General features: G+C 36.2%; 1 long non-coding RNA gene across 1 annotated transcript in view; it reads left to right on the plus strand.

Moving 5' to 3' along the window:
- The first annotated feature begins 1,382 nt into the window (after nt 1-1,382).
- The window catches only part of LOC141957070 (uncharacterized), a 30,483-nt gene continuing 17,491 nt past the window's right edge, over nt 1,383-14,374 (plus strand). Inside the window, exon 1 of the long non-coding RNA XR_012633060.1 lies at nt 1,383-1,509. This is a non-coding gene — a long non-coding RNA (uncharacterized LOC141957070). The remainder of the gene's footprint in view (nt 1,510-14,374) is intronic.

Genomic DNA, 14,374 nt, shown 5'->3' on the forward strand with positions numbered 1-14,374 from the left:
GAGGTTCACTCAGAAGTCAACTCTGGTTTGAGGCCTATGGTTCAGGCTTTGGATTGAAGCCTATGGGTCAGGCCTTTTTATGTCACCATCCCCATAGTGATAAACTTCAAGTAAAAGGAACCTTTGTATCTTAGAACTTGACTTCAGTTATTCCAGGAGACAAGTGTTTAAATGCCATGCCAAAGTACCACCAGAGATTAAACACTGGCAGTTAAAAAAGAGTGAATGTTTCAGCCTGTCATATTTTCTTGAAACAGAGAAAGAATCAGAAACCTGAACTGAACCCAAAGCTCAAGCAAAACCCTATTTTATGGTTATTATAATAGTTCAGGCTCCAGGTTTCCAGTAAAAGTGTCTAATGTAGTTGGTGGGATTTTAATTAAATAAGATCAATCTCCAGTATTGACAAACAACCTTATGAGTAGGTTTTTTTTGGTGAAAACTAAAGAAGGATCACTATGCATTTTGTATGTCACAGAGGTCTTTACTCATTGCAAGCTTTTATAGCAAAACATGCTTTCAGGAAGAGAAAGTAAAATTAAGGCAGTATATAGTGAAAGCACTGAACTGGGTACGTGCTCAACTTCTGGTGCATTGCAGCAACTTAATGCAAGTAAGTGAGTTTAAATATTACTTTTCCTCAGTGAAGATAATATGTCCCTTTCTTCCTGCTTTTAAAATATATGTCATGTGAAGATTTGTGCTGTCAGTCTCTGGAGCAACATGATACCATTATCTGGATGCAACTAGCTTACATGTCTAAGGTTGACATCAAAGATTTTCACTGTTAGATGTTCATTTCACCGAACAAATGCCCTGTCACTACTTTTATATTATTAGAAGAAGATATTGATAGTGTAACTGCCTTAGACAAGGAATGAAGCATATGAGAGAAAACATGGATAGGAAAAAGTGGGATTGCTGTGGAAAAAATAAGAAGTGGAGAAGTTTGGTTAATAAATAAATATATCTGTTAGGACTGGAAATACAATGTGCTGGGAAGAAACATTCCTCAGGGATCTAAACAGAGTTGTGAGCCTTAATATGTATGTAAGCCATATCAAAGGGTTTTCAATGTTTTATCACATGAAATGAAAAGCCATTGGACATTTCTATTATCACATTTATTAAAAGAACAGGCAGTTCACTGATAATATAGCATTACTACTCTTGAAAATGTTAAACTAGTCTGGTTAAGTTTGGAAAAGTAATTTTCAATGTGAAATATTTGATGAAACATGATTAAATCTATGAACTATTTTAGTTTTATGGAATTATGTTTTTCATTAAAGCAGTGTTGTTTCTTTTTTCTCTAGTCCTTTCCCCTGATTTCTCTTGGAAAGTCCATGATATGTTGCTAATACTTCTTCAAAAACACTTTATTTTTAATGCCAAAAGAGACACTGAAGAACTGAAAATGTAGTTAAAATACTGTGTAGAGAAAACACAGAACTGGGACTTGGAGGATAAAGATTCGACTTTCAGTGCCTTGCAATAGCTTCTTGCAAAGTAAGTAAGTTTAAATATTGCTTTTCCTCAATGAAGAGAGTATGTCTCTGTCTTACTACCTTTAAAATGCAATACATCATAATAAGTTGCTGCTTTATAACAAAAAATTTTCTCTTCCTCACCTCTGGTCTTAAATTAGAGACTTTGATAACACAGAATAGGGTGTGAAAATAATTTTCATAGTTCTGTTTAGTTAAGTCAATAGATTTTGTTTAATTAATCATCCCTGCTGATGACATTAATATTGAACTAACCAGCTTGAGAAGTAGGATCAATCTTGATTTTATTTGATTTACTATAGTCAATTTACAGATTAAATCCACAGAACTAAAATCTCTTAAAGGTGTCACCTACAATTTCTAAAAAGATGATGCACTCTGCTTAAAGGGATGGACATGGGATTTTGATCAAATCTTTTTTTTCATTTTCCAGCTGAAAGTCAGAAGTCTATTTGTTGTGGTCAGCCAAATGTTATTTTATTTCAGGTTGCATTAGTATGATTTCTCTGTGTGTGCCATTAGCTATGCATTCACATCACTCTGCTTTGTCTTAACTAAAGATTTTATCTAAAGAATTGGTAATATCTATTCTGTGGTTATGGAATGACAGAATGGAAATAAGGGTCAAAATGATCAAACTGCTAAGCTGAAGAAGTTGACAGCTCTAACTGATATGGAAGACGTGCTTCTAGGTGATCTAGAACACATACAAGAGTGGGTAAAATTGAATTGTCATTTAATTAACAGATCCGTCAAACTCATGGAAATAAATAAATGTCCCACTTATCCAACCCTATTATTCCTTTATGAACTTCCACATCAGACACTATCCTTATTGGCAGAAGAGTGCATGGGGATGGTGGGTATGTAATATACAGCTTATTTTCTGTCATAAGTTGAGATGTTTTATTCTTTTGTATTTGGAATATGTGGATAAAATATAACAGAAGTCAGGAGATGACCTTTCACTGCCCAAAGGGTTTGTAGTTTTTACATTTCTGCTTAGAATAAGCGTGAAGTACTCTAAGATAGTGATGTATGAGGGAAAACTGAGAAGCAGCCTATCAGCATAAGGGAACTTGGAAAATAGGGAATTAGAAGAAATAATAAATACAAATTCTTTTCTGGGAGAAGGAAAGAATAGTGACAAAGGAAACATTCATTTGATCATATTTCTCTTTATAGAAATTTAAGACGTTTGTGGCAGACAGAAAAGTACTATTACTGGGAGAGAGTTTAAGTAGTAGAAAATGTCTTCTTCTGAAACTGTAGATTCAGTATAAGTGGGAGTAGTCAAGTTCCTTAGCTGAGAGGATGGCATAAGGGCAAACAAAGAGAACAAATTTTGTGGGAGAAAATATCCTGGTGTCACGTTTTCTGTAGAAAAACTTTGCAAATGCAGAAATGAAGGAAGCAGTAATTGTAGGTTTGTCCCTTGGCAGGTCAAATAACATTTTGGGAAGGAGTAAAAGGTGGAAGGAAGCCTTGGGAGTGTTTGTTGTCATGGCAATGGAGAGATCAGAGATCTGTTCATTCCTGTGTTCTGATTGTCAACATGCCCTGCAAAACTGAGTAAAAAGACTGAGCACTAGGGAGAGGATGTTCAGCAACACCTGAGAGAGAAGGAATAAGGAGAAGGACAGGTCATGTTTGGTGAATATCATGTAAATTAAGGGCCTTGTTACTAGCATCAGATTGCTAATATCAGTATCTCCAGACACACGGTTCTTTGGGCTTATGTTGAGGTTACAAGCTGGCCCATGTTTCTGAGACCTCATGATGTAACAATGCCTTCCATTTTCTAAGCCAGTGAACGCTGTTGGTGCTGCCAAAATAACAGCTTTATTCCTCTGAGAGATAAGTGTCAGCTATGTCTGGTTTTGAGGCAAACCACTAGGAAGGCTTCGATATTTCAAGTCTTAAATCAGAGAATAAAAAAATTTTATAGGATGGATTTGAAATGAGAATATGGTAGGGATGTAGGCAAATGTAACATTACCTATAGTCTGTCTTCTAGTCTTAACGAGGTGAAAAAAGGATTATTGTCATTGTTCTAACAAGATGCTTAGTTGTTTGCTATCCTCTTGAGCTTTGTAGTTACCCCCAGTAAAATGGTAATCAGACAACAGACCTCATTAGTGAAATCTGGATGTTTTCCACTCCCAGGCCACATCTTGGCTATTTATTTTGTGTATTGTGCCAGATTGAGTCCTTTAGGAAAAAAATTTACATCCTGCTTCTTTTACTGGAAGCAATATTTCAGGGAGTTTCTTTATAATAAATGAACCTTGAAGGTGTAAGTAGAGATTTTTATAAGACTGGAGTTTTTATAGCAGTGGGTAAAGTTATGTTCACATTTCTACTACAAATCTCATTTTGGAAGGACTTGTAAATCTGCTACAATGGTATCCTCATTTGAGGAAAAAAGGCTGGGACACCAGATAATGCTTGTATTCATTTGAGCATGTATTTGAGCTAACTTTTTCTCTAAAAAAGACCTTTTTCTCTAAAGGTACCTGCTTAATTGGATGATTACACAGTAAACTGTAATGGTTACTCTAAGTTCATCACAGAATTAATGTGTTGGGAGATGGAACTGTTGTTTGAACCCTGGAGACTATTTCTGCAATCTAGAGTAGTGGCAAATGGGCAAGTCATAGGGGATATACTTGCAGTGCTGCTGTCTGTACTCTGTCTCTTGAGTGAATATATTTGTTCCTTTTTTGCTGAAAAAGGACTTTGGCATGATGAGATCTTAGTCCAATAACTTTTGGGTTAGACTGGCCCTTTTTAGACACTGTGCACAACTGCATTTTCTTGATGACTGTAGAAAACCAAGAAATCTTCTTTGAGGAGAGGGATAAGGAGATGGATAATACCTCATCCTACTCTTTGTGTGCAAACAAGCCATTCATGTTGTACTGTCCTAAGGTGTGTGCTCTCCTTGTGCTCTGAAGAGTACTGAGCATACTGAGCACATGTAGCTGTGTGCAAGTCTGACCTCCTTTCCCTACTGCTCTAAGACAACATTGTTTGACGAGATCGTTGAATTATATAGTAGTCACCAATGCACTAAGCATGAATAATTCAAGATGAATTGAATTTTAAACTACTGAGAGTATCGTTGTAAGATAGATGAGCAGAGGAGGGTGCAAGTCAAACCCATGGCACCACAGTACCAAACCTGAGGCAAAGGGAACACCAAGCATGTAACTGGTTTTGCTGTGCTGAGTGTGATGTATGTCTTTAACTGGCATATGGGCAAGAACAGTCAAGGAAAAGCAGACGCAGGCAATATGGAAAAAAGGTTCAAGTGGTATACAGAGCAATCCATGCCTCAGCTCAGGGAGGCAAAATAGCACCTGTTTCATGACAGACATCTAGTGTGTCCCTTCAGTGTTACTTCTCCCAACAGCTTTCAGGAACTGTCCAGTGTTTCAAGGCTAAAGGGGGAGTCAAGTGATCTCTTCTTGGCACTGTTGATTTGCTCTTGCCAGATAAAACATTTTTAATGCTTTACCCCAAATGGAGGCCAAAAAAAGCACCTTTTTAAAAAAAAATCTGAAGTTTAGACAGTAGTTACTTCTGACTCTTAGTAAAAGGGATACACTTTTTTTTTTTTATTAGAGATACTGTTACCTTCCCATATTCCTGTTTACTTGAGTATTATCAGTTTGCTCCATTTTACTTATCTTAAAAAAGCTTTACTTATCTTCTTCTTGAAGAACGTCAATATAGCAAAATCAGGAAGCATCACTGATAGTGTATTAATGTGTAATAGTGTACAGTGTGCAGGAGACTAATAAAATGTGTTCTTATCATCGTATATCACTAACAACATAATAAAATAATAAAATCAAGATGTCCCCAAAAGAACACAACAGATTCAAAGGCTAAATCCATGCACAAGCTTTCAAAATTTTTGAAAGTTAGGGAACTTCTAAGCACTGTTTCTAGTGAATATCTTTCATTTTATCTGAAGTATTGGCTTTGGATTTTTATTACCCTACCCACTTCAAAAAGAGAAAATGCAAACAAATCCACACACACTAATAAAGAAGGCCTTAGAGATTTATCTTCTTATAGACCATTATAATTCTTGAAACATTTCAGTAATTTAAAGCAGCTAGGTCAGCCTAGACATTTTTCCTCCTATGAATTGAACTTCAGACTCTCTGCCTTAGAAGCAATAATTTTATTTGCTGTAATAAGTTTTATGGCCAGATTTCTAAAGCATGTAATAGCCACATTTATAAGAGGATAAATATGTTAGTGTCAAATCAGTAACTGCAGTTTTCTGTGTAGCTGCTTAAAATAAATATACTCATCTCATGGTTGTGAAAAGGAGGTGCATATTTTTACAAAATATATAATACCTCTTGATTTGAAAAATACCTTAAATCAGTTCATATATTCCCATGTGTATGGATTTTTAGCACACAATTATAAAATTCTTTTTACTGTTAGATACTATTTGTGTTATTTTTATGTATTCCAATACTTTAGAATACTGACCTTTCAAATCTTTAGATTTTAAAGAGGCAGTAGACATAAGGACTGTATTATTTAAGCACTGTAGCCTTTGAAGCGTCCATAGTACAATGGTGTTATATTCTTTGAGATCAAAAGGCCAGCAGTGCTGGAGTAAGCACATCCCTCGTGGATTAATTATAATGAAATTACTCATTTGGAACACTATGCCAGAGCTTTGACACTATGCAAGCTGCAGTAAAAATTTCATGTGAGCTTTCTTTACACTGGAAGAAATGCTGCAGTGGCAAAAGATGTTTTATTTATAGCAACCCTGTCTATACAGGAGAAGGAAGAGCTACTGCTCACATTTTGAGAGCCAATATTTTCACTGTAGCATGTAGTTATCCTTCAGCTACATTACAGCTTTGATGCTGAAAATAGATGCACATCATAGGAAGAATAAAAATGCACCTAGCTATTATATTCATAGCCCTCAACTTTGAAAGATCCCTTGAAATCTGGAAATTCCCCTTTTAAAGATTATTAGAGACATTTTTATTTTCAGAAGTGAAAGGGGAAACAATATCTGAAAAGGAGAATATCTGGGCTTTCTGAAACATAATCCAGAGAACAGTGAAATTCTTGAAGATTCTCAAATCATCCCCAGTCTGATGAAGTTGTTGGGAATTGCATTAGACCCAAATGTACATATAAGCAAGACTGCTAGATCTGTGGGTTCACATGGATACTCCTCATCTTTATGGCTATAGTCTATGCTCCTAATTTCCAATGCAGTAGAAGTCCAGGTTATCCTGTTTTATATGAAGTTTATACAACTCAGCAAGAGTTCAAGAGAAAAAAGCAGAGCTTGTTCAAACAAAACACCTATTAGTACAGGCCATGGATTGAGCTGAATGTTTCAATCAGATAAGGGGACCATAAAACTTGAACTGGATAGACCAGAATTAGTATGCTGGAGATAAGAGTTAAAGAAGTAGCAGAACAAACTACTCATTTTTTCTGTATTTTGAGTTATTTTTTCCTACTTTGAATTGATTTGTGGTTTGAAAAGGTTAATTCCTATACAGTCTCTTGGACCACACAACTCCCTGGGCTCTTATCTCGCTCAGATAAGTGTGACTACCACCAAACTGGAAAGAGGAATCGGGTGGCAAACCTATGTAGCCAAATAAGAGAGATTTGAAGAACAGCTGATATATGAGAGCTATGCCATCCTGGACATGATGTTATCTTTATTCCCTCACTTTTTTAAAAAATGAGATCAGGGTGTGTTTTTTCCCTCTTTAACCTGCCCTAGGTAGGGTCTAGGCTAACTAATCAAGAAAGCATCTTGTGACTGAGAGTGGTGCAGAGCAAGGGTCAAAGCAGCCTTGACATTAGTGCAGATTTGCTAGTTTAGGCAACATGGCTGTGCTATGCTGTCCCTCCAGCAGTGAGTTCACACCAGAGGCCACACCAGGCCACCAACACCAGAAAGAGGATCTTCATCAACTCTGAGTCTTCTTTTCTTCTATTTACCATAATTTTTGTCTTATTTTTCTTAAAGAAAATAAATGACTTTACAACAGGCATGCTGTTAATCCCAAACTCTCTCAAAATTATAGTATTAACTGTTTAAATGCTTACATGGGACTTCTTCCTTAGAAGAACCCTACACAGCTGTAGGTGAAGATTAGCAAAACAGAAAAAAACCTGCTTAATGGGAAGTTGTTTTTCAAAAGGTCTTTGTAGACAGAGCCTCTGGACCGTGTTTAATGTTAATACAAAGGTATTTTCTGTCTGGAATCTTGGGATTCACTTATGCTATCTAAGCTAAAACATGACTCCCTGAAGTAGATCAGATTTCAGGGCTAGGGATCCAGTAGGGACAGTGAACCTTTTTGTTAACATGAATCATTACATTAAAGTGCATGAAATACATTTGATTCCCAAATATCTTCTATAGTTTTCACCTTTCGATTGCTTTCAATGAATTCCATGTAAGCTGAAGTGCCTTTTCTGGCAGCTAGGAGCAAGAGATGATTTGAGTGAGACTGTATTAAAGACTGTATCTATTAAGGGGGATATTTCTACTGATGAATTTAAAGGGTATCATAAAGCACATTTTACAGTTGGAAAGACTGGAGTGACAAATGTGAGGTGACAACATGATTTATTAAGGGTGATCCTGCTTCTTAGTGAAAGGGATGGATATTAAAGGGAGATGCATAGACTTCACAAGACAAGGAGTTTCTATGCTATGTTATCTTGTGCGATACCAGTACTTGTGCCCATATTATAATTAGTGCTGAAGCCTCTGCACTGTATTGCAACATCTGTCTCTCTAATAATAATCTGGTTGGTTGCGCTGGAATCTCTGACAATCTCACTAATGTCATTGACAAGAATTTAGAGGCTGATGGAGAGAGAGGTTGTACCAGCCATGTTCGTATTTCTTATATTAATATACTTATATTAAAAAAATAAGCATGAACTATGATTGTAGAAATTTAGAGGTTCCAGATGAGTGCTGGGTAGGCCAGTAGGTTGGATGTTTTTTATGATTGCAAATGAAAAATTAATTTCATCTCGTTTGAATTTATGTTTATTTTAACTTATGGTGGGCCATTTCGAATAAACTGAATATGAGTTCCTGTAATGCTAGTTTAAATACAAGGGAGTTCTAAATTCTTTTCCAACCTCAATTATGTCTATCCAACTGGTGCTACCTACACTATCATCAGTTTCAATCCCTAAATCACTTGTCTTTCACCAGCCACTTGTCAGATAACCATAAGCAATGCAGAGTTTTCCTTAAGTTTCCTTATATTTGAGAGCATGAACTTTGCTATATATGGTGTGTTGTCTGTAACATCAATTTAAGTGGCCTGCAGTTTTGACAGAAATCCCAGCAGATTAACTGAGTTATGTAGGGAGAAAAATTCCATATAATCATGGAGGATTAGTTGAGATGAGCAAATAAATTTTACTTTTTTTGAAATCCAAATGAATGTACTCAACTGTGACCGTACCTCCATGAAACTTTCATCATCTTCCTCTTGGAATTATCAGTTATTCTACAGATTTATTCAAGATTTCTGTGTGGCTTCTGAGGCAATATTGATGCTTCAGCGAACCATCTACTATTGTTTTACTTCAAAGGAAAGCAGTAAAATAAATCCAGACTCTGGGATCTTCTGATAGCCTATGAACCCCCTGCTGAATAAATATACTGACAAAACATTATTAAAGTCTCTTTAAAAGATTGATCTATTGGAAACAGTATTCTGTAATGGAAGTTCATTTTAGTATATCATGATTCCTGTGGGAAAAACATCAGTGGGTTTTGCCAACAAAAGGCCCTCTCTGGCTTGTTAAATGCCAAAAATGACATCTGCTTTCTAGGTAATAAAACTGAAAAAACCCCAGAATTGTTCTCCATAACACGCCTAGATAACAAATTAAATCATTCTACAGCAACTGTATGATGGTTAACAGTTTTGAGGTACAGCTCAGTAGTTTAGATCAATAGTTATTTGTACACAGTATTCCTGAGAATAAATAATCCGCTTGCTTTATTTAAAGTGGTCCTAAGCTTGTTTTAAAGCCACAAGACACATAATTTTCCCAGTACTATCCACTCCTCCTCTTCCTTATGCAACAAGACACATCAGCCTAGGACTCACTATTTAGGAGCAATGGACTTAAACTTTATTTCTACATTATTTTGATAAGTGGATTCTGAGAGTTATGCAAAGGGAATTTTAAATTATTTCTTGATGGAGAACAGTGTAGAAACATCTCAGATGGAATGGAGCAGCAAATGATGGAACATTTATGGTGGAGTGCTGCAGGATGTGAAAGAGGAATGTTTTAAGGCCCAGAAGTGGTAGACTTGTTATCACGGAAGTTTGTCCAAGCCTTGCCTGTCATGCTCCTATGTTAAAAGAAGCTTAAAATTCTTTACAGCCTGATTCATTGTATGGAATTTCAGACAAGAAACTTATAAGAACTTTTCTTAGTTTAAAAATAATTTATGCCAATGAAGAATTAGCACAAGATGTTCCCATTCCAATTGGCTGTCCCAGAACTGATTAAATATATCTTGGTATTGCTGGTAAAATTTAATATTGTGATAATTTTGAGGAAAAGATCAAGACAAAAAGCAGGCCTGGAAGTGTTAATGGGAGCTCTGGGTTTAGGATGGATTCAGGGCTTCAAGGAATGGAAGCTAGTCCCTTTTCTCTCTCCATCAATTATTAGAATAATTTCTGTTCAGGATTCAGTATCCCCCTCTACTTCCCATACACCTATCTCCTTTTTCACATAGCTATCTTCCTTCTCACACTTCTCAATTAATGTACAAGAACAACACCCTAGCTCTCTTTCATTTTCTTCCCAATTTGCTGTAAAGGGATAAGGGATAAATTGTGTCTATCATTTTACTAGAGAGAGGGACAAGATAAAAAACAGAAGAAAGGACACTCCTGCGTATTCCCTTGCTAATGGGATAAATAGAAATCGAGTTGGGTGGTAAGTTATAGGACAAAGTCAGCTTTCCTATAGATAAACAAAATCTGCCATGCCCTCCTATCTTCTGCTCTATGCTGCTGGGCTGAAGTTTGGGCATGAATAATCTCAGTTTGGGAAGTGACTGATGAGTGAGACTCATAATTTGACTGATGTTGCTGTTGTCTGAGTGAAAGAGAAGCTCATGACAGCTTGATTCAGCTGCTGCTGCTTTTGACTAACTGGGTCTGGGGCAAAGGTGGATGAACACTAGTAGTTGGCTTAGTGTGGATGAAAACATTTGTTTTACTGCTATTGTTGTTCTTAGCAAATAGCATGTTTTTGCTAGAATAATTGAATGTCCACTAGTGGCTGTATTGTACAAACAACATTATCAAGGTATCATCTTCATAAGAGAACTGTGTCAATACTACAAGGAGTGTAGATAGAACAAGCATTTTTGTAAAGGATCTGCTAGTGAGTAAATAATCTGTTTAATGCTGCTAAGAATCTCATCTAGTATACCGAAGTCCCAGTGTTTAACCAGTGTATTTAGTTGTATTCAAACATGGAGTTTGTTATCTCTATTCAGGGCTTTGCAAAGGGAGTTGAATTGCAGTAGAGCCACACTGACACCAGGAGGTTACCAGCATTACTGGTGAAAGATGTGTGAACATCTTAACATGACTTAAAAAAGATTTTTAAAAGTGCAGTCAGTAAATTAAAAAGGCACAAAAAAAGACCTGAAATGTCCACTTTAATTGCATATTTTTTATCTGACATTCTGTTTTCAGGATAGGTATCCTTCTCTCCATCTCAGGGTTTTAGCTGACAGCTTTTCAGCTAATGCTGCATCCCATGTAACCATGAAAATGAGGACTACGCCTTTCCTTTGACAGTCATAATAAAGTGGGAGGCATTAACAGGAAAACTTCTGCAAGAGTAAAGTTGAGGATCCATTAAAACGCAGAAAAGATGCATGTCTGAAATTCTAATTAATATAATATTATAGAGAAGTGGTTCTCCTCTTTTTTCCCCCTGTTAATTAAGGTGTGCTCCAACTAACTTCTAGCACATCTGTTGAGTCAGTATTTCTGTTTCTCCCTGTTGCAAAAGCAGCAGAGATTAGTTTAAAAAATTATGAAGTTGGAGATCTGCACCACTAAAAACCCTGTTTTGGAAATGAAGATGGCACAGCAAATGCCTCTGGTGGTACACACTACACAGTCAGCTACATAGAAAACACCTGGCACCTGCAGAGGCAGCTGGTGAAGCATTCAGGCCTCTTGAAGACTGAAGCAGCAACTGTTATTCAAGAAAACAAAATCAGAAAATTAAAGGTATAAATTTATGAGATGGACAGAAACCCTTTGGAATTTAGGGGAAAGTCAGCTTTTTACCTGGGGGAACTCTCTCTTCTTCATGGAAATAAAAGCTTGAATGTTTATACCTTGGGTTTGAACACAATCAAACCCTCAGGAAATCATCCTGGATTTCTTTGTTTAGAAACATACAGGTGAGGCTCTATGATTATCTTCTTTAATATAATGTCCATCTAACTCTGTCCCTATCAGCAATAATCTCAGCAGTAATTCTTACTTCTTAAGCAGGAGAGTAGATGGAAATACAAATCTCTTTCAGGTCATGAAGCCATATCTCAGCTAACTAGACTTTTCAGGGTAAATCAAAGAATATAATTTAGTTTTACAGCGGTTAATTGTAGGTAGAGGCTACTGGACTTAGCAATAAGCCTAAATATTGTTGTGATGCACCAAATTCTACTGTAAGTTGATGAATGTGTCATACAGGGTATTTTTTTCAATGGTAACTTGGTTGTGTCTTTGAATACTGATTTGTTAAAATATGGTGCCTTCTTTGTGTTTCATACTGCAAAGCATTGCTAGGCATTATGACCCTATTTTTTTGATGGGTAAGTTGAAATTGCTCTGTCACCTGGAGTTAAATTAGGAAAGATATCTGAATGTCAAGTAGCTTTGTTATTCCTTATAATGAATAATTGTGAATTATTAGAATCTGTCAAAGACATGGGGGATAGAAGAAGGGCTGACAGTACATGTACTCTACTTTTATTGAAATGGAGGTATATTTTTGGAGGGGATACTTGCACTGAAGTGCACACTCTGTGCAATTATATAGACCTAATTCCAGCATAGTATTATTTCGGAGCATTTGTGGTTCGTAACAATTTTCTCCTGGGGATTTAATTGCAACCACTAGCCCGAAACCTTCCACGGCAGTGCCACTAGGGGGTGATGTTGGCTAACAGTTTGCGAACTCGGTGTGCTTTCCTGGGTGGGGAGAGGATTCGTCCTCTGAAGCCTTGGTGATACTCTCTGGCTCTCTGGGAAGGGGCCCCGCAGACCTGGGGCTGGTTCTCCCGGAGAGAGTAAGTCCAGTCTGCCTGAGAAGGCAACGTGAGCCTGCTGCCTGAATGGGCTTAAGCTGTATGAAATTAAACTTCAGCTTACAGTTATTTCTCCTTCATTTTTTTTCCGATTATTTGAGAGTCTCTAAACTTCTTGCATGAAATTATTAGAAATTTAAATTTTAGTGGAAAAGTGGAAAGGGGAGGTGAAGTAAAACTAATCTCTCATTAAAATCTCTCTTACCTTTAAAATTTGTACTATAAGATTCCTGTCCACAACTTTTCTCATTAAAAAGATATGAATAAATAACTAATTTATTTATCCCTCTACTAATAAAGTAACAAAAAATATGCGGAAAAGAGAACAATTTTGAATTTTATGTGTTTGGGGTGACTGAAATGCAGGAAAGGAGGATTTAGGTGGAGAGGGTTAATTGTCAGTGTTGTATAGAAACATTTCCATCCTTTGGTAGTGTTAGATTAACAGTTGGAATCGATGACCATAAGGGTGTTTTCCACCCAAAATGATTCTATGAAAATCCCACTGTACTTTAGACACCACCTTTCCATTTCAAATTTCCCAAGCATTTAACAAGAAAAGCTATTTGTTTTCATTTTTAATCATAAGTAGAATGAGCACCCAAGCTACATTTTTGACTGAACAAGCTTTGGGAAAACATAGCAGTGTTTAACAGGAAAAAAGGTGAGAATTAAGCTTCAGGTTTGGTTTTAGGGGAGACAGAATGTTATAAATGTTGGTTAATTGCAGAAATATTTGCATGACTGCGTAGGCAGTGGCACAAACCAGAAAAAGCAGATATTTTTGCAACCTAAAAGATTAATCTTATAAAGCATGACACTCTTGCAAGGAAAGCAACATTATTTTGTGAATAAATTGTATTTAAATTTTTAGGTTACAATTCATTGTACTTATTTGATAAACTCTCAGGACAAAACAAAATTGTAAACTTTAGTTTCCTCTCCTGTATTTTGTATTACTTAAGTCACACCATTATATATACAAGTGTAGTGCCTTTTCCCCTCTCAAATGAAAAAGCTAAAACTTGTTTTCAAAACTAAACCTCAGTTCTGTCAGAGAAGAGTAGATTAGCATCTAATGTGCAAAGTCCCAAGAGAACTAGGGGGAAAGGGGAAAAGAAATACGTAGTGTCTTTTTCATTTGTTCAACTTGTATTTTATAAATCTGAAAACTGAAATGAAAAGAAAAAAACCTTGATGAATTTTTAAATTTTTAATTGGCCCCCAAATATATCATCAGTAAACAACGATTTGCATATAAAAATTCAATAACTTTAAAATTCATCAAATAATATATTCTCTGCACATATATAAAAGTATTGGAAAAGAACCCACAAAAAAACAGAGAAAGAGGCGAAGCCAAATTCAAAACATGTAAACTATTGGGAAAGAGAGGGAAAGCATCAGCTGGGAAAACCAGAGGTGAATGATCTGTAAGAATGAAAAAATGAACTATGGT

Source organism: Athene noctua, chromosome 2 (genome assembly GCF_965140245.1).
Source record: "Athene noctua chromosome 2, bAthNoc1.hap1.1, whole genome shotgun sequence".
NCBI lineage: Eukaryota > Metazoa > Chordata > Aves > Strigiformes > Strigidae > Athene > Athene noctua.